Below are 24,894 nucleotides of genomic sequence, written 5' to 3' on the forward strand. Positions count from 1 at the left end.
AGGAGCCCCCCAGGCCCTCTAGAGCAGAGATGGGCAAACTGTGGGCTGTGGCTGGGTCCGGCCCTCTGCCTGCTTTGCAAATAAAGTTTTATTGGCACGTTGCCCGTGGCCATCTGTTTCCGCATTACCCACAGCTGCTTTTGAGCGTCAGAGCTGGAGATGAAGGGGTGTCATGGAGACCGTGTGCCCCGGAAAACTGACCACCTTCGCTCTCTGGCCTTTGAGGAAGATGTTCGTGTTTACAGACATTTTCATAGTCTCTATGGTGACCCTGAAGTGACAAACAGGGAGATGCATGGGCCTTGGCACATGCAGCCCCTGGCTGGGGCGTTCTTCCCGGGGAAGCTTTGCTTGTCTTCAGGCTGAGGACACGTGTTGGATCAGCCATGAAGGTTTTCCTGGTGATATCCCGGTTATCCATTCCCTTCCCCTCCATCCTCCAGGGGTTGCGGAGGGATCCCCTCCCCATCTCCCTGCAGCAGACGTCCCCACTGTGCCACCAGCTGGAGCCTGCTGTGCCCGATGGAGGGTGATACCTGTCTCAAGTTGGTGGTAGTCACGGGCCCCAGACAGGATACCTCTGTGGGGGGTTCCCAGGGGGTGGTGCCCAATGCCTACATGGGTCACAAGCCACCTTCTTCCTTTCTCTCCTTCCCGATCCCGCCTCCGCCATCCCCTCCCCAGGTTCTCCTGGGATCACCTCCCTCGCAGACGTCCAGTGTCTCTTCCAGAAGAGGCCAGAGCCCAGAGAGGAATAGACTGGGTTTTATCTAGCAGTTGCCAGGGCTGGAGGAGCTGCCATTGCTGGAAATACTCCTACAGACTTTGTCTTATGCAGATTAAGCCCTGGGAGACTCCAGAGGACCACTTCCAGAGGCCACAGAGAGCAGAGACTCAGAGAAACCGCACCTTTGGTGGGTTGGGGTTTCTGGGAGGGGAGGCCCGAAGAGGTAAGAGGGACAGAAAGCAGGGGAACTTGCTGGACCAGCACCAAGAAAAGGGGACAGGCTGGCACGGAAGAGCCTCCCCTGCTCTTGCTGCTTCCGGCCCACAGTGCTGTCATGTGGGGGCGCTGGCTGGGGGGTCTGTCAACGTGCACGCCCAGGGAGTGTGTGGCTGGTCATCAGGCCTTGGAGAAAAGCCTCAGATGGGAAAAAGTGGATTTCTAAGTCTGCACAGGGATACGATGCATTTCAGAAATGCAGAGGGGACAGGTGAGCTGTGGGTCTGCCCCTGGCAGGGGATGGAGGGCACAGGGGAGGCATTAGGACAGTGGAAAGGCACTGGGGTGGGTGAGGGGGCTGCAGAGTGGGGGATGGGCGAGGAGAGGCTGTAGGGGCAGGGATGGCCAAGGGCCAACTGGACAACCAGCCGTCCCTGCCCTGCAGCTGCCACCACTCTTCCCAGAGCCACTCCTGTGGGGGCCTTGCTGTTTTTGACAAGGACTTCACAGGTCGCCTCTTCCTCCTTGGAGTTAGCCCCCGGGGACACTCAGAGCAAACCCCAGCGTGAGCCCTGGACCTGCCCTCTGACCCTCTTGTGTTGACATCACCTATTTTCACCCCTCTGTTTGCTTTTTGGTCCTCAAAAAAATGGCAACAATGTGAAGAAATCCTGAACCAAACACTGAATCTAGACGATCCGAGGGGAATTTCTCACAATTTTCCTTTGAAATAAAAGAGACATATGGACTCTCCATTTTATTTATTTCATACTGAACATTGCTGGTAGAAATAACACAAAATAAATGTGACAAGGAATAAAACTTCACACAGTAGAATGTATTATTATCGCTTCCACAAAGTTTAAATATGCAAAATTTAACTAGGAAAATCTGAACTGTGCAGAAATTATGCACATAAAAAGCAAACAATGCTAATCGTTGGTACAATTGACAAAACCTTGTATGGCCAAATGGATCTTCGAGTCAGATATTTGTTGTATAATTTATATGAAACAAATAATTCCCATAAAATTAATTTCAATGAAGTTAAAACGAAAACAAAGCTATTTCTCTGAATCGTATAAAAATTAATGGGGACTCGTAGTAGACTGAAAATTTCTGTTCTGCTAAACCTTGATCAATAGTCATAATTCTATGTTTAAGATTTATATTTATTCAAATTGAATCAAATGTCCATATGGGTTACAAATATCCTATACCTGTAAGCTAGCCACCATCTGTATGTCCATCTGTATGTCCACCCATCATCTGATCTATCTGACTGACCATCCAACCATCCATCTGTCCATCCATCCATCCTCCCATCCATCCATCTGTCCATCCATCCATCTTCCCTTCCATCCATCCATCCATCCGTCTGTCTCCCACCCATCCATCCACCATTCAGGAACCCATCCATCCATCCATCTGTTCATCCATCCATCATCCCATCCATCCATCTGTCCATCCATCATTCAGTAACCCATCCATTCATCCATCTGTCTTCCCACTCATCCATCCACCATTCAGGAACCCATCCATCCATCCATCTGTCCATCCATCATTCAGTAACCCATCCATTCATCCATCTGTCTTCCCACCCATCCATCTACCATTCAGGAACCCATCCATCCATCTGTCCATCCATCATTCAGTAACCCATCCATTCATCCATCTGTCTTCCCACTCATCCATCCACCATTCAGGAACCCATCCATCCATCCATCTGTCCATCCATCATTCAGTAACCCATCCATTCATCCATCTGTCTTCCCACTCATCCATCTACCATTCAGGAACCCATCCTTCCATCTGTCCATCCATCAACTGATCCATTCATCCATCCATTTACCAACCACCCATCCAACCATCCATCAGTCTTTTCATCCACCCATCTATCCACCCAACCATCCACCCATCCATTGTCTACTGATCTAGCCAGTTAGCCATTCATTTAGTCCTTATTTCATTTCACAAAGTTTAAACTTATTTAGAAGAATATAGAGTAAATAAAATAACCAATATGTTGGAATCTGGAAAAACATCATCAGGATTAGGTATACGGCCAGTGGCAAGATGGGAATGAAGGTATTTAGGTCTTGAGTTCTGGATCTGCAACAAATGGAAGCTCACATTCGGCTCTGAGCTTCTTGACGCAGTCAGTTACGTTTCTTCACCGTCTAGTAGGAGAAAACACACCAGTGTGTGAAGAAAAGCAAATCCTCACTTAGCATTCAGATCTGAAACATTTTCATCAGTGATGCCTCATTGGGGCAATCACAGAGCAGATAATATCCTCTGGCACTTCCCCGTGGGCCATGCTAGTGTAGCGTGGAGCTCTGGATGACACGATAACAGGTCACAAGTCAGAAAGAATGACCTCTGGGCCCCATCAGATCTGCTCTATAAAGCTCAAAATAATGAGATTATATTTCTTGGTAAAATGTGATAATTCAGACCCTCCAGTCACTGAGAGCAACCATTTCAACAATGAATCTGAATTAGTGAGATGAGGTTAGATTGCCAAAAACAATCCCTGTCCCTGGCCCCTCATTCTGGTTGTCTTGTTAAATCGTGGTGGAATGGATGAGTAACACAGCCACATGCAGTGAGTGAATCGGTGGGGGCTCCTAGAAATATGTCCTCCTGGAACCCATGATTGTGGCCCCGTTTGGAGAACGAGTGTATGTGGATTTCATGACATTAAGGTTCTCCAGATGAGTTCATCCTGGACCATCCAAGTGGGCCTTAACTACAACGGCAAGTGTCTTTATGAGAGATGGAAGAGGAGAGACGCAGGGGGAAGGGGAGGAGGCACCGAGAAGGGGAGGAGGCCACAGGAGGACGGGCAGAGACCTCGGCCCTGCAGCTGTAAGACCGGAGCACGGAGGCCGGCCGGCCGCACCGCAGGCTGGGGAGACACGGAGCACGGAGGCTGGCCGGCCGCACCGCAGGCTGGGGAGACAGGGCACGGACTCCCTTCAGAATCCAGATGGCTCCTTGTTGCAGACACCCTGATCTTGGACCTGGAGTTTCTGGAACCACCCATCCGCGGTCACTTGTTAGGAAAACCTTACGAAATGAATACAGCGTGTATCAAAGTATTCATTCTGTTACCACCACCACCTGGAAGACAGGTACCCTTCCATGCGGGGTGCAGCTCGCTTCAGAGAAGCCTGTAAAACAATAGTCACAATCTCTGTATGCAAATCGTCTTCCTCCCCCAAGCCCACGGACCTTAAAATAAGAACAGCAGATCTTGGTAAAGAGAAATACAGAGCCTCTTCCAACACCCTGAGCTAAACGCTGGTAATAAAAACACTTGTCCCGCATCCGTGAGGACCCGTGAAGATCTGCGGGTTCCGGAACTCCACTGGGGGCGGGGAGATGGGGGCAGGGGGTGGGGTCCTCCCAGCCAGCTGCGGTGGGGAGAGGTCGGGGGATGCAGACTGAGGCCGGCTGGGGGCTGGAGATGCCCATCCCGAGGGCGGGGGCAGAGGGGGCACTCGCTCAGCAGGACGGGGTGGTCACGTGTCTGGGGGCAGGTGTGTCCGAGGTGGAGACAGGGTCAGGTTCGAAGGGATCGCGTTTTCCTGGATGGTTTTCAGCTGGTCCCAGGCTCTCGATTTGCGATTTCAGATAAAAACTCCCAGCGTCACACTTTCAGAATTAACCTGTTCTGCGTTCTTCCCCATTCCCTCAGGTAAAGGCACCGTTTCATGGCTCCTGCCCAAAGAGGGTTCGAAGCGGAGCCTCTCCAGACTTCGTCCAATTATCTCCCTGCGGCTTAATCAGACTCTTCCTGGGCTGCTTTTTCTGGAATCATCTACTTTTGTTGCTAAAATTACACTTGGCTATCCTGAACTTGGTTCAATTAGAATTCTCACTTCTGAAGATTTATTTCCTCCCAAAAGAAAGAAAGAAAGAAAGAAAGAAAGAAAGAAAGAAAGAAAGAAAGAAAAGAAAAAGAAAAAGTAAAAGAGTCAAAGAAAAAAATCCCTCCTCTGTTTCTGCTCCTCCCTGCTGCCTGTTGGGGGCTTGTCCCCCGCCTTGGTCCTGTCCCCCCACCGCCTCCCCCCGGCCAGGAGCCCCCTTGCCTCCAGGGAGCCCTCCAGCAGGGCAGCAGCTACCTCCATCCCGCTCTTTCAAAGGAATCAATAAAAGAGCAGTGATTTGATCTAAGGGACTCACAGTCTCTGTCGGTGCCTTCGCTTCTTGTCTTACTCCTGATCCCTGTAACACAAAACGGCAGAACTAGGGAAGGCGTGAGTGCGGCCGCTTCCCCAGAACGCAGGGAAGGTCGGGAGCTGTGTCTGTACAAACAAGGCGCCGCTTTGTCTTGCTGCAGGAGCCTGTGGTCCACTGGGTTCTGGGAGCTGCACGCGGGCCGGGCCGCACCTCTTCACCCCGACTTTCGGGTCCCCGCGTGTGCCTCTCTCTTCACTCTGGAATTCTCCGAGTCCAGGTTCAGCCATGTAGGGACTGACCGGACTCCAGCCCCATCCGGGGACGCGTCCGGGCCCAGACCCTGTGGCTCCACAGTGCAAGGTCCTAGCTTGGTGCTCGCAGGTGGTCTTACAAGGGCACCCCTTAAGGCAGATTGTGCTGCAGCACGTCTGCTCCCGGCGAGGAGACCCCTTTGTTACAGACCACCATGCTCATCGCTTTCAGTGTTGATTTAAACAAATCAGTTGATGTTATCATTTACATTTTCTTTTTCATAATACCGACTGACACCCCCGGACTGGTGAATGTCCTGGCGTCGAGCCTGGGGACATGACCTTGTAGAGCAGGATGGATAATTTCTCCTTGGCCCTTCGGAGTTCTTGGTGGACAGACCCCCCGCCCCAGGACCCGTAACAAAAAACTAATTAACAAGTGAAAACTGGAGTTTATTTGCTTAGACACCTTGTGCACCTGGGCAGAGACCCGGGAAAAGTGGGTCACTGTGCAAAATGCCCCAGCCCCCCACTTTCCCTTCCTCTCCAGCTACAGGCAAAGGGAGAATGGGGGGCAGCCCTGGGAGGGGCCAAGAGCGATGCTGTAATCAGGCGTGAGGTCGTGGCGCTGGTCGTTCATGTCCAGCTCTCCCCAGGGTGGATAGTCATCGAGCCTTCCTCCTCGTCCTGGTCCCCAGAAGGAGACAGCCTCAGAACGGGAGACTCCCCTTATCAGCGTGCGTTTACCCTACAAAAGGGGAATCGCGACTCTGTCTTCGGAGCATCTCTTGCTTTTGCTGTTTCTTAAAATAAGCAGCTCAAAATAATCCTCACGGCAGAGACGCCTGTCCCGAGGCGGAGCCCTTCCACAGGCTGGTCTGTGTCATTCTGCGAGACGGAATGAGGGGCAGACCCGACCCCCCAGACCCCCTGGGTCGGGAAAGCCCTCCCCTGCCCGGCCCCGTCTTACCCGCTCCTGCCCCAGGCACCAGCCTTCCCCGGCCACCTGCATGGCGTCAAATTTCCATATAAAATACCAGTTATTTCACCAGCAAAACGCGTTTATTCGGGAACGGCAGGGAATTGTGATTCAAGGCAGGCAAGCCCACAGAGAGAAAGGGCTGCTCGTCTCTCCTGAGGTTTTGGGAGGAAGGTGGGGAGGTTGGTTTGGGGCAAGGGTTCCTTCCAAAGAGCAGGAGGTGGAGGGCCGGCGACTCGCCCCTGGCTGCAAGTGGGCCTCCGGCTGGGGGACAGGAGGGACCTTCCTCGCTGTCTCCAAAGTGGGAGATGCCTTCCTGTGTGCGAGGTCTTCCTCGTCAGGCTGCTGGGGCGGTTCCCCGGTGAGCCCCCACTCAGGGCTCCTGGCTTCATTTAATGAGGTTTCACATCCCAGGGACACTTCTACCTCGTTTCCTCCCAATTCAGCAGGAATATTTCCTCCTGAGCCCCACACCTCGATCCTCTAAGATCTGTCACCACGTGGCCCCTGGAGTCCCCGGGGACGTGCCTTGCAAGCCAGGCGCCCAGCAGCCGGGGCAGGAGCGGGGGTGGACACAGGGAGGACCCTGCCGGAGCCGAGCCCACTCTCGAGCTGCTCAGACTCAGTGTCCCTCCTTCCCTGGCCTTCCGGGCCCCTGCTGCTCTGTGTCCCCAGATGGGGGTCCAGTCCTCCCACAGAGATTTCCTCTCTGGGGGGCAAAGAGGTAGAGCAAAGGGAAAGACCTCACCCCCAGAATACCCACGTCTGGGCCCGGGCTCTGGGGCAGAAGCTTGGCCCTCATCCCAAAGTGGCTGGCCTCGGGGACAGGTGCGGCTGGACCTTCCCGCAGGCAGCCCAGGAGGCAGGCGGAATCTCAGTCCGGCCCCATCTCTGCCCCAGGCCGGCGCCCTGTGTTCTCCTTCTCTCACCGGGCCTGCAGCAGCGTCCCTTTTCTGGAAGTTCACTGATGTCACAGAGCGGGTCACCTTGCCTCGACGCCCTCCCCGGCCCTGCAGCCCCACCAGAACCCCACACGGCGGTCTGGACGAGAAGGATCCCTGCCACATGGAGCCCACTGCCGGCAGGAGAGGATTCTCCTCTCCCCTTCTCCTGTCGTTGGCTGGCCTACCCGAGTGGACGTAAGACAGATTAACAGGAGAAAAAGAGACTTCACATGCCGCTAGGGGAGCCACACAGAGTCAGGCGACCGAGGCCGGCCCAAGGGAGCAGGGTGGGGGTCTGGGCACCGGAAGGGGAGGAACACGGCTCCAGATGTTTGGAAACCAGCCTTGGGGATGAAGCTTTCTCGTATAAAACAAAGGACTCATTTCTAGTGACCGCGCTGTGCCCAGGGCAGGCCGCGTTCTGAAGTCTCCCAGGCACTGCAGGCAGGTGCGGAGCTCCTCTAAGTCTGCGGGACTAATGCCCTTTGCTGTCCTCCGCTCCGGATGGTCCACACGGCCCATGGCGCCTTCAGGGCGGCCTCTGTTCTTGGCTGGAGGGGCTGCTCTGGCCCCGTCCCGCCAGCCCCACCTGGGCATTGGGTTCCGGCTGCCTGCGCACGCGGCAGGTGTCGGGGGCTCCAGCATGTGGAACTGAGCGTCCGCTTGGCCCCCCATCAAGGACTCCTCCATCTCTGTCATTGTCCCACTAAGTGCCTGGAGTCCCTTGTCTTCATTAGCTCTCCGCCCGCCGGGTCCAGGGGAAGGAGAGATGCTTGCAGGGGTGGGCGACAGGCGCCCCGAAGACGGCAGGTGACTCCCTCCGGGTCAGGCGGTGTGGTCCTTTCTTCACCTCCTGCCCGCGTGCAGGTCGGGGTCACAATCTCCCACCTGCTGACGGACGGAGGTCATCTGCCCTCTGCTCCAGCCTCACTTTCAGCAGGATTCTGAGCCCTTTCTGTAGGCTGGTCGGGGCAGAGGCCGCAGGCTGCCTGATGAGCGCAAGGGTCCAAGCAGGCTCTGGAGCTGCGTTTTCACGAGGCCAGAACGCAAGTCCCCGTGAGCGAGCTGAATCCACACGTGTCTGGAGAGAATCAGCTACACACGGACTGTCCCTCTCCGATAACATCCGGATCTCCACCCTGCCCGCTCGCTCCGCTGTGACAGGGCGTGGGGGCAGGCTGGGCCAGGTACGGGGTCCGGCCGGTCCTGGTCCCACAGGTGGTGGTCAGGATGCACTCCCGGGGCCGGGGGATCGTGTCCAGGGGGCCGGGAATGGGCAGGCGGACGCCCACACCTGTGTCTTCAGGCAAATCTCGTAGAAACAGATGAACCTAGGGGAAGTGTGCTCTGTTCTGGGTGTCCTCGAGCACCCGTGTCCCGCCGGCAGCCTCAGTCCCAGGACTCTGGACTTCGGCCGTGGCTGGCACTGACTTCAGGGACGGGAAGCCATCGGCCCGGCTCCTCTGCAAATGTTAAGACAGGTACGCAGAGCTTCGTAACTCACAGCTATTAAGTTCCTTAGAAAGGTGATAAAAACTTTTCCTTGGGGAAGAAAGTATCAGAAAAGATGAAGAGACGTGTACGATCGCTTCTATACCCGCGGCTGCGATACACTTTGTACTTGAAGCGATGAGTAGCTTTCAGCTCGGAAGTCACACCCCGACAATTCAGGAACCAGCTTACAGACCAGGGCAGGGGAGACCCGGCAGGCCCTGCCGGTTCCTTGGCTCTCATCCCAACGTGTAATCTCACGTTAAGGAAAATAAGCCAAATACTTTAAAACGCAAAATACATTATTTTTTGTCAATCAGACCACTTAACGTGAACACAAAAATTCATTCATTAACTTGTGTTTCAAGAGAAAGAAAAGTCTCTCCTGAGAGAATCCAGCCAACGGACGGGCAAATCGTTGAATTATAACCCGAAGCCTGGCGCTCGAGACCACCACGGGGTCCCCCTCTCTCCATCTCCAGCTCAGGTTTCAGGGCGGCTGGTCCGAGCACACCTCCCCTGCCCTCCGACTGCGCGGGCGGATGACGCGCTTCTCTTCCACTCATCTGCTGAGTAATCATGCTCTGATGAGACGTATTTTGATTTTCTTGTTTCGCTTCTCAGAAAAACCTCCGGTTGGCATGCTAAGTGTGGGAGAAGATCACCAGGACGCATACCTCAGATTTCTTCCTGAAGTTTCTGAATGAACAAAAGGATTTCAAATGTGCTATTCTTTGTTCAAACTGAGCTGGCTTGCTGAAACGCAGAGGCAACGTGTTCTTTCCGACAATTTGGAAAGCAGTTAGAACATAGACAGAAAAGGCTCTTCAGTTTCTGCATCTGGTTATCTCAGAAGACGTCATGGGACACTCTTGGATGCCTGCTAATTTGCCAGATCTCCAATGAGAGGGGAAGCGTGGGCAGGCCCGGTCCTGATGTGTTTGTGGGACCCAAAGCAACTTTGGGTTGTGTCTAAACACAAAGTGTTCCGTACTTTGTGTCTAAACACCCATTACGGAACTAAGAATCCATTAAATGCCTCCAACTTAGACAAATGTGCTGCCATAATGACCTTGAGGTTGAGGGTTGAGTTTAGGGTTCTGAGTTCCCTAGGGGCCTCTCACACGGGGCCACACTTGGAGAAGCCGTCTCTGTCCTGGGTGCCGGCCTGGTATGGCCCCGCCCACTCCACGGGGCAGAAATCTGAATCCTGGGGAACTGGGCCTGGGCAGGAGGGCAACCGGACCCACGAGAGGGGCACAGCTGAGCGGGCCCCTGAAGTCCCTGGTCAGGTTGAGAGCACTGTCACCAAGGACGAACATTTCACCCAACGCAGCAGTCACGGCTAGGTTGGGTCCATGACCCTGGATGTGATGGAAACTCCCTTCCTACCACCTGCCGAAGGTGGGGCATAGTCTGGGGAGCCGGTGACTCTGTGCGGGCCACCGCCAGCAGGACACCTATTTACGAAAGTCACTATGAGACTCCCATCTATCATTACCAAAGGCAATCTTGAGCATGAAACAGACATCTGAAAAGCTCTTCGAGCAGATTCTGTTAGCATTCTGAAAGCCACTTATACATGAACTTGCACAGAGAGACTTTTTACCAACGGGCATCCCTCTGGAAGAAGGGGTCCCTGGTATTCCGCAGAAATCCCCATGCAAGCTTGGGTCCGGCTGGACTGGCTCGGCGGTGTCCTCAGCCCCGTCCCTCCAGGTGGCTGCGAGCTCGCCCACAACAGCTGTCACAGGCGTCCACACGCGAACACCTCTGACTGAATCCCGGTTGCTCTGAGGACAGGTTTTCGGAAGTATGATTACGGCATTAAAGGGTATAAACTCTTTTAACTAGATTCCCATATATTACCAAATTGCTTCGGAGAGAGGCCATTTTAGTTTATATTTCCAGCGGCGGGGAAGAATATAGCCATTTCCTCCACCCTCCCTAACATCAAATACTAGGCTTCTAAATTGCCAATTTGAAGGATGAAAAAAAGTTCCATAATTGTCCCCATTTGCATTTCAGAATTACTTGTGAGACTGAGCATTTTTCACGCTGGGTGCTTCGTCGGTGACTGATGTGTTCGGCCGCTGGTTTCCTTAACGGCGGATGAGCACTCCGGAAGTACCGAGGATATTAAGACTATACCATTTTGTTCTTAATATTTTTCCTATTCAGCTCTTTACGTTTTAATGACAGACGAAGGACAAAACATTATTTAATGGCAATAAATATTAATGAGTTAAACCCTCCTGTTAAATGACAAAGACCACCAGATTAGGGTAAAGTGGTGAAGGCACTTGCAGGAAACAGACAGGGAACCGGTGGTCACTGGCTGACAGCAGCGATGAAGACAAGTTGGTACTGTGTAGTGGGTGTTAATTAGCGGGGGCGACACGGTGTACAAGCATTTTCTAATTGGATTTCCCTCTCGTAAGTGCTCATACAACCTCTCGGTTCCCACTGGTGACATTTGCACACAAGTGTCCCGTGGAATGTTCATTCCAGCCCATCACCGGGTCCCAGACAGCATCTCACGCCTCTGTCACTCCTGAATCCCTGCGTCCTACGGGGCTGCCACCCTGTCCTCGCTGAGTAATTGTTCACGGACGGACCCTAACTTCACCATCTCATTTAATTCTTCCAACAACCCTGTGAAGAGCTATTATTGCCTCCAAATTACAAGGGAAGAAGGGGCTCTGAGAAGTTAAGTGATTTTCCTAAGGCCATGTGTCTCCTAAGCGAGCGGCGAGGATAGAGAAGCCCCAGTTTGATTAATGGCCGAGCACTGTCCCTGCACCGTGGAAAGGCTGGGGACAAAACAGCAAGTAAGATGGACGGAGCCAAAGCAAAGGAAGAGACAGGAGGGCCTGGCCATAGGAATTTAGGAGAAAGGTCAAATGCAAGGCAGCGATCACAGGGGAGACCAAGAGGGGTCTTTTGTGTCGATAAGGGCCCTCTCACACCACTCAGCGAGGACATGTCATCTTGAACATTTTATAAGAAATGCTAACAGCAACATATACAAACACAATGCTAAGAACTACAGACATCACTGAGCAGAAACTCACTTACAGGAGATGACATGCCATACGGACGATCTGTAAATCGGAGACCTGAAGACTCCAGACAGTCTTACTCGTGAAGTTGCACAAACTCGTCTCTAGCAAACATTTCATGGCATGGAATCCATGGAATCATCTTCTCATCCTTTTAAGCTGCTATAAAACATTCACAAAATTGTGATTATATGTTAGACCGCAGTCCTCATATCGATTAATTCTAATGCATTAAACTAGAAATTGATAAAAATATTGTTTGCACAGGGTGCATTGCTGATAAAGTTAAAAAAAAAAAAACACACCAAACCCACAACTCCCTAAAATGACTCTCACATCAAAAGACACATAAAAATAACCAGAGCAGGAGAGTCAGGCTCTTGGAATCTCCATGAGCCCCCAGCACAAAGCCGCTGGTGGGAGGAGCCCTTGACCTGTGTGTAGTGCGGAAAGAGAGAGGAACCCCCTTGATCAGCCCTTCCTTTTTGAAAACCCTTTCTCCCACTAATTACACTTTTGTGCACAATTCTCGGATTTCACAGCATGAAAACTAGGCTCCCAACTCCCATCCATTCTGCGTGCCATGATTTTTCCTGCTCCCTCCTGTTACACTTTGGACTGGTGAGTGAGTGCTTGGCCCACAAGACCTCAGTCCTCAGCTGGAAGTTTCCCGTGGCCTCAGGGCAGGCTGGGCTGAAGGCATTTCCTGTCCTTGTCAGGAGGACGGAACCACTCTGGACTCTGAGAACAGCCAGCTATAGGAGCAGGTCACTCTGTCTTGATCTCAGAAAGCTCCTCGAGGGAGCAGATCCGGATGTTTCTGAATCCCCCGTCCTAGTGGCCCCAAAAGGGCAAATTAACTAATAAACTGTTGTCTCTGGCTAGGATCTAATAGTGAAGTGTGCACGATACACATCGGACATTATTGGGGACTTGCAGTCCCTGCTCCTACTTGTCCAAAACTTGGACATCACCACTCTTGTCCTTATAGGAAAGGACTGCAAAACCTAGAGACCAACCACTTTTCAGGAACCATCAGAAGACGCAGGTCAAGGGCAAAGCACCATATACAAGAGACAGGCGTGTCCAGAGTGATAAAACTTAGGATCTGCTCACCCAGGCAGAAGCCCCCAGAGCCGAACACGGGTGCATAGACTGTTATTCTGACACACTGCTAGAGACCGAGCATGGGCTGGCCAGACAGCCAGAAACTTCTGGGGGCTGAATCAGGGCCTCTGGCCGGAGAGGGGAGGGGTAATCCTAGTGAAACATGCCAGAACCTTCTCTCTAGGGAACACCTGCTCTGCAGGGCAAAGGATTCCAAGTTCTCGTCCCGGCTGGGGAGACGTTTTGCCGACTGGGGCCCCCTGAAGCCTTCTCGTCTGACCGACTGAAGGTGGGGACTCATCATCCACGTGGCACAGTGCTCAAGGAAGTGGATTGGGAGTGCCGGCGTGGGTGGGGGAGGGGGGAAACGCTGCTGGCAATGTTGCCCAGATACACACGCCCACGGCAGTCACTTCTGGGGGCTGCCCTCCCAAAGGCCACACACGCAGAGCTTCCGAAATCATAGATCTGTCCTCTCACAGCCCAGGGGAGCAGACGTCTGAAAACGAGGTGCTCACGGGCCAGCAGTGCCTCCCAGAGCTGCAGGGGAGGGTCCCTCCTTGCCCTTTCCGGTGTCTGGTGGCTCTAGCCGTCCTTCTGGATTGGAGGGGATGAATGTCGGGACCGGATGGAGCCGGTTGCTGAGACCTGCCCTCTACCAGAGGAAGCCATTCCGCACGGGGTGGGTTAGCTGTTCTAATACTGCTACGTCCCTGCCCTGGGACCAACCAGTTCAGTGAAAGACGGCGGGTGGGTTCACCGTGTCAGAGTGGGATTTGCAGAGAAGCGGCAGGAAGAGGCTGGAATGATCCGGGAGGTGATAGACACGATGAGCTCATGTTTAGCCTAATATAGACACAGATGGCTACATGTGGGTTATTTATAGGTGTGCAATACTCATGGGTTTGCACGACACGTGTGTTTCTCGCTCTGGAGTGGGAGGGTCTTGGAGCACTGACACCCTAATGGCAATGATTATATATATTATATTGAATATATACATATATATATAGCATCGGATTTTGGTTCCTGGTACCATTCTCTAAAAACCAACCAACCAAAACGAAAAACGGAAAGTGAGGCTCATTGGAGAAGTGGCTGGCTCCTGGAGCAGGACAGGAAGGACCGGAGAGGAGCCTGCCACAGCCTGTCGTGCCAGATAGTCCGAGAGCACTCAGGACTGAAACAGAGTTGCTGGGGCCACGTCCAAGGGCTCCCGACAGCCAAAGCTAGACAGATACGGACAACAACATCGACAAGGGAGTGTTGCATTACAGCCCAAAGTGTAAATACCCACGCGTACTCGCGGACGTAAGGAATTGCAGGGTTAACCGGTGCGGTGAGACTCACCTCTCGTACAGAACACTCTTACACCATCAGTGCAGGTGCTCTGTCCTTGGGAAGATGGAGCAAGGCTGGCTTCTTACACACGGGTTCCTTCCAGAGAGGACCCCGTGGAAAGGGGAGCGACCCGGCGATGGGGAAGCCTGAATGACACAGCACAGCCCCAGGGGTCCAGGGTGACACGAGCATGGTCAGTTGTGTGGATGGCTCATGTCCTCCATGGGATGTGAAGGGAAAGGCCCGTCACCTTTGTGGCCTTCCCCTTCCAGACTCAGAACCCAGGTCTAACCATGAGGAAAACGTCAGGTAAAACCCGACTGAGAACCTTCTAGGAAATGACATGGTCAGTGTTCCTCAAAAAGTCAGCTTCCTAAAAACAAGGAAATCTAAGAAATTGTCTGGGCCAGGAGTCACCTAGGGAGACGTGGTGACAGAGTAACGTGGCACCGCGGGTGGAATCCTAGCAAAGAAAAAGGACGTTAGGTAAAAAATAAGAAAGCCTGGGTTGAGTATGAACTTTAATTAATAGTATCGCATGAGTCTTAGCTCATCGGTTGTGATAAAAGTGCCACGTTAACATAAGATGTTAATAAAAAGGACTACTGTGTGGCATAGATGGAAACTCTTTCTATTATCTTACAACATTTGTGTCAATCTGAAAATCTTCTGAAATAGAAAGTTTACTGAAATATTTTCTAATAGGGCCGATGCATTTTAAGAGCAAACCGCTTTTAGGGCGCCTGGGTGGCTCAGCGGGTTAAGCGTCTGCCTTTAGCTCAGGTCACGATCCTGGAGTCCCGGGATCGAGTCCTGCATCGGACTCCGTGCTCAGTGGGGAGTCTGCCTCTCCCTCTGACCCTCTCCCTTCTCATGCTCTCTCTCACTCTCTCTCTCAAATAAATAAAAAAATCTAAAAAAAAAAAAAAACAAAAAACCTTTTAATTGGCAAAAAAAGGACCGCGTCTTCAAAGAAGAATGAGCTCTTTTTCTTGCAAACTTATCGTTCGGGCAAACAAGGCTGCATGACAACAAAACTGAAGGACAAAGGGAAACCAGGAAATCAGGCAAGAAACAGCATCACGACACCCGGTCTCTCACTCAGCTGATGGTTGGCTCAGCACACAAGAGGGACCAGAACCCGTTCGCAACGACCCTTTATCTGAGCCAAACACTTTGCGTGTGCGATTGTGCGTCGAGTGCCTCCCATACCGCGGATGCTTTCGAGTGCGTTAAGCTTGCAAAGATAATCCAGAACACGCCCCCGTCTGTTCGAGTGCTCTGTTTTCTTACTTTTATCAAAGCATTTCTTGAAAGAAATAATGCATTGAAGTTCAGCGGGATCCCACCTTTTCTGGCCTCTTATCCAGTTCCCTCCTCTGTCTCCCGAGTCCGGCCTCCGGTGTCCCCTCCTGATTTTTGCGTTTATGAGTAAATAAGAGATTCTATTGATCCCCATTGCTTTAACATCTCTGTGTTGACAGGATTGTTATCTTTCCTTTCACAACTTGTTCTTTGTTGCTCGCCATTACGCTTTGAGTTTTATTCTTATAGAAATCCATGCAGTTTCAGCTAATTCGTTTTAGATGCTGATGGTCTTCCTTCGTGTGAATATAAGAAATTCTCCATGCACCCCGTTAATGAGCGTTTAACCGGTGCGGTGAGACTAGATTAGAAACCGGTTTAGAAACCGGGGGTTTCTAAAATTTCTGGATTGAAAGGTCTGCGTTTCTTTGGCTTTATTTGACATACCCAAATTCATTGCACCCCCTGATTGAATCAAATCATCCAGCCCCTGTCCACGTCGGGGCTCTGCGGCCAGGCCAACCCCAGAAGCCCTGCTCCCCAAGGTTCTGCCCTTCTGGAGACCTCTGTGGGGCCAGCCCCCGTGCCAGGTGGGCCAGCCAGGCGAGCGGGTGCCGAGTGCCAGGCTTCATTATAACACACTCTCTGTGCTGCTGCTTTTTTTTTTTTTTTGGTATTTTATTTATTTATTTGACAGAGAGAGAGAGAGAGATCACAAGTAGGCAGAGAGGCAGGCAGAGAGAGAGGAGGAAGCAGGCTCCCTGCTGAGCAGAGCCCGATGTGGGGCTCGTTCCCAGGACCCTGGGATCATGACCAAGCCGAAGGCAAAGGCTTAACCCACTGAGCCACCCAGGTGCCCCTCTGTGCTGCTTCTGACGGGGGTTCAGGCTCTTTCCCACACGCCCATCTCACTGGGATCTGACCATCTTTGCTTCCTCTGCTGTTGCCAAATGGCTCGGGAACCTGGTCGTATCTGATTACTTTGCCTCCCGGCGCGTGGAGCACCCGGCCTGCTGTCAGGAGTGTTAGGAGCAGGTCAGACAAGAGCTCAGCTGGGTGCCATTGTGGACGGCTGGAGAAGACAGGGCTAGCAAAGGTGTCACGGGAACACAGCAAGGTCCTGCAGCCGGAAAGCCACGTCTGTCCGGCCATTTACTGGGACGCAGGAGACGGGGTGCGGGGAGCCGCTGCCGCGCCTCTGCTGCCGCTGGTTTGCATCCTCACCCGGGTGCCTGGGGCCGCTGGTCTGCCCGTCCCAGTCCAGTAAGAAGCCGGGTGTGCAGCCGCGTGGGGACGAGCTAGAACCTGCCAGGCTCCTGCCAGTCTGTTGGCTTCCTTCTCCAATCACCAGTTTAAGCAAGCAATGGCCTCTGTTACTTCTGCCTTTTCCCAAATCTCACACTCGTGATGGAGCCCTGAGGGAAAAGGATGGAAGAGAACAGATTTCACCAGGCTTTAAGCAGGCTGGCACCGTGTGCCCCACAGAGCGTCCCGGGGCCCCTGCTCTGGACCTGACCTCTGGCTCTGCGTGGGCCACGCTCTCCTGTTTGTCTTTCTGCTCGTGCATCTGTATGTCCCTTTATCCCCGTCTTGCAAGCTCAGCTGGTCTATGACAAGTGTGTGTTCATAGCATTGCATCCTGCATTTCTAGGGCGATTGCACTGGAATGGTTTTTTTCTAATTTCTTGATCTGCCCTGCTGCTGGAACTAGCGATTCCAGCACAGTATGTGACGCCCGCCCACGAGCCTCCCAGGGGCAGCTCCATGCACACACATTCCCAATGGCGCGGGCCCACGGCTAAGAGGAGCCACGCCACGCCACGTCAGACCAGGGGCTGCCGATGAGCAGGGAGTGCACCTGTCTCTGCCGCCCCGGAGACTGAAGATGCCCGTGTGGACGCTGTTTCCTTGCGGAGCTGCCAGGAGACGGTGCTCTATCCACACTGGGCTCTGTCCCTCCTGGTGCGTCCCCCCCCCACCCCCCAGGAAGGCACTGGCTCCGGCCCAGCCTGGATCCACCTACAGGAGCAGCCCTGTGGCCAGTGGGACCTGGCAGGCTGGGGGTCAGCCTGGGGCCATCGGCTCTCTGCTCGGCTGAGGCAACCTTTTCCCAGCATCTGTCTATCCCTTTGGGCGGGGACCCGGTGCCTTCTTCCTCTTCTGCCTGTCAGCCCCGGAAACCACGTGGGGCAAACACATATCCCCCGTAGTTTCTCCTGCCTCAACGCCAGTGTCTTAGTCTGGTGAAAGTCCCAGAACTTACTGTGCCCTGTGGTTTAAAGTCATGGTGGGATGACCTTTCTCACCCTGGAAGCCTCAGGGGTCCACTGTGCATACTTGGTGACTTGGGCTGACATGTCCACCCCAATTCGCTATGTTGGAGTCCTGACCCCAGGACCTTAGAACATGACTGTATTTGGAAATAGAGCCTTTTCAGAGGTGATTAAGGTAAAATGAGGACATTTGGGAGACCCTGGCCCCATCTGGCTGGGGGCCTTATAAGAAGACAAGGTCAGGACACAGACACGCCAAGGCATGACCATGTGAGGACACAAGGGAGGACGGCCAACTACAAGCCCAGGGGAGAGGCCTCGGGTGGAACCAACCTTGCTGACACCTTGATCTCAGACTTCTGACCTCCAGGACCGTGGAGAATCAGTGTCTGTCGCCTCAGCCCCTGCTGCCCCATCTGTTATGCAGCCCGAGCTGACTAACACACCTGAACAGTGAGTGTACCAGTCAGGAACCTCCTGCCCGCCCCCTTAGTGTGTTTGGGGATGGGTGCATGGGCCATGTGGGGGCTTTTCCAGCAGCCACTCAGAGGAAGAAGCCCCCCATCTCCAAAGACTCTGGAACAGGCAGCGTGGAGACCAGGCCAGCTGGTGGTCACTGTGGTCCCCTCACGGAGGAAGGCTGCCTGCAGGAGGGTCGGCACAGAACAAAACAGTGCAGGGACATGGAGGGACAGAGACTGCACTGCGGAGGCTGGCTCGTGTCCAAGTCCGGCTGTGTGGGTCCTGGTCCCCAGGGATGCCGGGGCCATGTCCTTGGCCCATGTGTCCCCTGCCCCACTTCCGCCGCCCGCCCACAGCCACAGCAGGTCTGCAGATGGGGCCCCCTGGAGCCGTGGGTGGCCGCTCACATTCCAGCGACCTCCTGCCTCCACGGAAGCGTGAGGAGCATGATGGAAACGCGGGCCGACGTGAGTGACGTGAGTCTCCAGCTCTGCTTTCCTCTTCTTAAGCAAGTGGCCTGATTTCTGCGGGATACGGCTCTTCCCCGAGGGTAACGGGAGCGGATTTCTGGAGCTTGAAATGGCAGGAGTCATTAAATTAACCCGCGTCCCCTTAGAACATCTTCCTGGCTCGCTCTGAAGAAGACAGGGTGACCACGCAGCCAGGCTCCGCTCCTGGCCTCCTCCGTGGGTCACCCCAGCGCCAGCTCCTGCCTCTCCCCACGTCACCTCACCGGCAAAACCGGCTCAGTTTCCCCCGAACTTTGCTGGGACGACGGCAAGACAAGCACTACATCGGCAGGTTCACGCACTCATCACTCATTCCTTCACTCACTCATTCCTTCACTCGTTGGTTTGCTTCTGGAGGCAGGCGAGGGCCACACCGGTGTATACGAGCCGCCGCACAGGGCAGCCGGCGTCGGAATCGATGTTGCCGGGGAAAGTACGACCCTCACTTCACGGAGCGTCCCCGGTCGTGGGCGTAAAGCACTCACGTGTGCGTGCACGGGACACACTTCAGAGGGCAACAACGCGGACTCGGGGCCTCCCGCAATTGTGGAAGTGGAGGCTGCCCGCGTCGTGGAGGCCGAGCGGGGCAGGGGATGGGGAGAAGCCCACGGGCCCAAGGTCGGTGTCCAGAGACCCCGTCCCGCAGCCGCCAGCCTCCAGCACCGCAGGGCCCGGGGCCGCTGTCAGACACAATTCAGGCCCTGAAGGGAAGCGTAGGCCCATTTTACTCTCTCATCAGTGTGTGTGGTAGAAGGGGGTGTCCTCCCTATTTGGTTTTCTTTGAACTCCGACCCCTGATACTACGGCACCGTGTTCCTTCTTTAGACCCTGTTTGCGGAGCACCTGCCAGGCCCTGGGGTCACCTGGACCTGGGTGATAATGTTCAGGAAAAAAGGCCAAAAGTAAGAACAAGCAGCCCCGGGGCGGGGGGCGGTCCACACCCATCCATCCTCCCTCCTGTTCTTGTCTCTATCTGTCTCTGTCTCTCTGCCTCTGCCTTTCTCTCTCACATACACCCCAACACAAGAGCAGACCTCGGCAACCGTCCCCACGTAGGTAAAGGCCGAGGGCCGGTCTAGGAGGGGAGCATCCGGCCCACGACCGCTCTTCTGTGACGCGCTCCCTGGTGCCCAAGGCGCAGCCCCCGCCCAGGCAGTGTTCTCGCCCATGTGTAAACCCAGGCTGGCCATGATCCGACCACGAGGGCCGGAGGAGCGTGAGACAAGTAGAAGGTGTGACATGGCCGGGCCTGGACGGCGTAGAGGTCTAAGGACGGTCAACCGTCCTCCTTCAGTGGCACCAACGGCACCACCACGTCCGCCTCCAGTGCGCTCACCAAGACGAGCATGTCGTCTCCAGATTGAGGGAACCGAAGACACGGCAGCTGAAGGCAGTGGCACCCCGTCTGGGCCTGGTGAACCAGTGGCATGAGTGCCTCACAGGAGGCAACAGGGGCAACTGGGTGTCCATCTCAGGCGTGGGCACCGTTCAGGCGCCGTGGGGCCGTCAGGCATTCGTGCCATCGTCAGGCGAAGAGATGAGTCCTTCTCTGCAGAGGGAGCACCAAGGTGCTTCTTGATTCTGTCTGGAATCCATCACTATTGATCCCTGGGGGTGTCCCCGAGCGGGGCCGTGTCTACGATAGAGATGGTGATGAGGGTGCGGCTCACGACACCCTTGCCTCCAGACCCGAACATTTCCAGGCTCCGACGTGAAGGGAGGATGCCCTGCTGGAAGTTCTGGGGTCTGCTCTGGAAGGCTGGTGGGCGCCAAGGGGCCCCAGTCTGGGCTAGACCACGGAACCGCGGCCTCAGCATGTAGGACGTTCTGGGTGCTGGGGAAGCCCGGTCCTTGGCAGCCGTGCGGGGGACGGTGTCCTGGGGCTCCTATGGGAACTTCAGGTTGTTCCCGTGGCCTTGTTGCCGGGTCCTGCCTCCCCAGGACCGACTTGGCTAGAACCAGCCCTGCGGAGGCAGAGAGGCAAGAAAGTACCAGATTGCCAAGGGAAACCCTCCTCTGCCCCAGAATGGAAAATGCAAATTCTCTATGTGCAGAAGCACGTGCTCTGTGGAGTTGGAAGACCCTGCAACCCCTGCAAACGCCATCCACGTGGAGGTGGGCCACGGTGGTGCGAAGGACAGGACCCGGCCCCCTGATCGCCGGGGACCCCTCCCGTGAGTGCGCTGCTGTCTGACGGGGGCCCTGGGCTCCTTGGCTGCCGTGGGGGTGGCTGTGCGCCCTCTGAGCGCCAGGCCCTGGAGAGGGGTGCGTTCCCAATTTCACAGGCCAGAGCCAGGACTCAGATGCTCCACTGGCTTCGGACACCTGGAAATGATGGAGGGTGTGGGCCAGCCTGGCCTGAGCACAAGTTGGTTCCAGTCACACCAGGAGGAGGTGGCTTGGAGGGGCAGCTAGACCCAAGGACAGAGGGATACACACACGGACATGGGGTTGAAGGCGGCCACCCTGGAAGTGTTTGGACCTGATTTCGCATCTCAGCTTCGCCGTCTGCTACTGTTTCTGAATTGAGTAAAAATAGAACCGTCCGAGCCTGGTTCTCGCATCGGGACTACGTGGAGATGTAGAGAACAGGAGGGGTTCCTGGCGGTTTCTCCCCGTGCCTGGGCCTAGCCGGCATCCGGTGAGCACACGCTTGGCTCTGGGCCCATAGAACATGGGCCGTGGTCTCCTCCACGCCACACAGGCATCTCGTCCCCACAGGTGCTCTCTCTCCCGCTTCCTCCTCCACGACTGCCACTGCCGTGGTCCACCCTGCAGGGATGACGTCTGACATGACCGTCCACACGCCCCCAACCCCAAACCAGAGTCCTGTGACTGCGGCTGGCAGGACGGGCTCTGCCTCAATGCCCACAGGCCCTTTCCTGTCTGAGGGGGTGCTGTGTCCCCACCGCAGCTGGTGCCCTCAGCCCTTCCTTCTTGGGGGACTGGTCCCCCACCATAGACACTGCACTGGCCAAGGGCCAGAAATTCCTGGGAGCAGATGGTCTGGCCAACCCCACATGATGTGGGAGGGAATGCCCGCTCCCCAACCTGGGTGGGGACATCTTGGAATGTCCCAGAAGGCTCAGGGGAGGGCACCTTCCGTGGCATGGGGCCTGAAATTGCCCTCGTGGGGGGCTCCTCCTCTTCCTGTGTCCTGTATCGCCCGGCTCCTCCCTTCAACTCCTCTTCATCACAGCCTGAGCTCAAGGGTTCCCCACAACATAGGGTCCACTTTGGGGAGCCCGAGCTGACAATGTTACCTTGTAGTTCCCTTCCCTTCGTCCTCACCGCCCCTGCCCTGGGACACACCAGCCCGGGACACACCAGCAACTTCCTAATAGGCCCCAGGGCTGGGTCAAAGCCTGTCACCTGTCACACAGGCTCACGGCAAGGGTCGCTTGTACTCACACGTTTGTGCGTGAGCGGTTTTGAGTGTCCGTTTTTCTAGCAGCCTGTGGATGACACAGGGGTGCGTTGTGCCTGCTCCTGCGACCTGGACACTCTGAGTACTGAGGCTCAGACACTGCTTCAGAGAACGGACGAGGCCAGCGGCGTGGGCTCTGCGTAACCAGCGCACGATCTCCGCTCTGGACCTTCAGCTCCGGTCTCAGTGCTCCCACGCGAGCTGCAAGCCCCGGCCCTTGTCAGTTTGCATGCACGTAGGTCGGCCCTGTTCACCTGTGTGTGCGTGTGCATGTGTGTGTGTGCGCGTGCGTGTGTGCCTTTAGGAGGCAGAGGGAGGATGTACACACACACGCCTGCACTTCCCATCCATCTGCTGAAGAAGCGTCCATACGTGTATGAGCGTATATTTCTCTCCACCCGATGAAGAGTGTCATGACCCCCACTCTGCCTTCACTCACCAGTTTGACAGATCCTCTCGCCCCCACCCTTCCGTGGGGGCTGGGCTTTGCGGCTCTCTCTAAGGGGGACAGCGTGGAGAGTCAGGGAGGGGAACCCTGCAGTGGAGAGTTATGCTGAGGAGCCCAGCTCAGCCGGATGTGGAAGGTCAGAATCAACAGTGACAAGTCGTGTCGACAGCACGTGTCCCTGAGATGCTAGGATTATGGACATGCTTTCCCCCTGTGGTCTTCATACTCAAGACTCATAACCACAGTCTAACCCAGTACGAAATGTCAGATGAATCTGGTGCAGGGACAGTCTACAAAATGCCTGATCTGTACGCCTCCAACTGTCAAGGTCAGGAAAGACAACAGCACTCGGAGAAGCTGTCATACCCGGGAGATGTCTAAGCAGACGAAATGTCATGCCACATCCCTGGATGGGATCCTAGGACAGAAAAAGGAAATTAGGGGAAAACTAATGACATCTGGATAAAGTATGAATTCTAGTTAATAACAGCATATCGATATTGGTTCATTAGTTGTGACAAATGTACCATGGGAATGGAGGAGGCTAACAATAGGGAATTTGAATGTGGGTGTATATAGGAACTCAATGTACTATTTTTGCCACTTTTCTGTAAATTCTAAAATGAAAGTCTATTTAGGGACATCCGGTTTCCACTGTGACAAGGAAGGAGCTTGAAAGTTGCCACTCTCATCTTTACAATGAGAAAAAAGCTGAACAACTGAAAACCAACGTGTCTTCTTGAACCCTCAGAGAATGGAGGGTTCTCCATCCCCACCCCCTATCTGGAGACACGGAAACGAGGAGAATTATGGCAAAGATCAGTTTGTTTGGAGCAGCAGTTGCTGGAGCCACGCACCGAGAGGAAGGCCTCCATGCTGGTTTTGACAAATGATAGAGGCTGGATGTTGACAAGATGGGACTGAGAAATGGCTGGGGTGGGGCGGGGGGGGGCGTGGAACGCCACTGTGGGTTTTGCCCACAGGAACCCCAATGGGTCCTTACTGTGAGGACCCTAGGAAACCTTCCTGGAGGTTCTGGCAGGGGAGGGAAAGTAGCACTTTCCATCACAGTGACCTACTCTCCATGGAAACACCTTTAGCAGAAAGAACCTCCTTTCACCTGGGCTGGAGGGGAAAGCACAATGGGCCAACTCCAGGCCCTTGCAACCCTCCTGTGTCTCCAAAGGGGAGGAAAAAAGCCAAGAAGCGCTTGTGAGGGTCACAGCACAGGGCACTGTTGACAGACAGAGCTCTCGTCCTAAGACTGGACATTTCCCCTTTTCCAGCCCAACCACACCTTCAACAGGACAACACCACAGTAAAAGCGATTTCAGTCCAAAGAGGCGGAATGTGCAGACTTGCAGGAAGGAGGTATTAGGAAAACCCAGAGACATCAGAGGTGACAAAAGCAAAAACGTTATAGGAATTGGAAGCCCACAGCTACAGAGCGCGTGAAACGCAGCCCCCTCCGAGCCCGCAAACACGAAACACACCAAAGGCCTTTTATCTCCACTTTTATCCAATAGACCATGTCCAAATTTCAACCAAGAAAAATTATAAGACATACAAAAGGCAAGAAAAAACACATCTTAAAACACAAAATAAGTGTAAAAAAGAGATTCAGATAGGACACAGATTTTGAAATTTTCAGACAAGGAATTTCAAATAATCATGATTAAAATGTTAAGGGTCTAATGGAAAAGGTTTATCACATGCAAGAACAGATGAGTAAGGTAGCAGAGAGATAGAAATTAAGATACAGAATCAAAAGGAAATCCTAGTGCTGGGTGATATAGGAAAGACATTAGGGTTCAAAGCTGATGGTCAAGAATGAATTCTCAAGATATCTTTGGTATAAAAAGGTGGTTTTATCAAAGCACAGGGGCAGAACCCATGGGCAGAAAGAGCTTTACGGGGGCCCATTATGTATTTTCAAGTTGGGAGGGGGATAGGGATGGTGTAAGTCTGCAAGTCTTTAAGGAATTTTGGAAGCAAGGTTTCCAGGACCTTGAAGGGGCTAGCTATTGCTGGGAAAAGGTCATCTATTACTGTCTAATAAAACCTGAGTCATGAGACCCTTCAGATGTGTATCGATGGGTTATATGCTTGGGATATGATTGAGGACATGTATCTCTGGGGATTTAGAGATGAAGGAAGTTTCCAA

The sequence above is a fragment of the Enhydra lutris genome, unplaced genomic scaffold (assembly GCF_002288905.1).
Source record: "Enhydra lutris kenyoni isolate GAN:26980312 unplaced genomic scaffold, ASM228890v2 scaffoldscaffold55, whole genome shotgun sequence".
Classification (NCBI taxonomy): domain Eukaryota; kingdom Metazoa; phylum Chordata; class Mammalia; order Carnivora; family Mustelidae; genus Enhydra; species Enhydra lutris.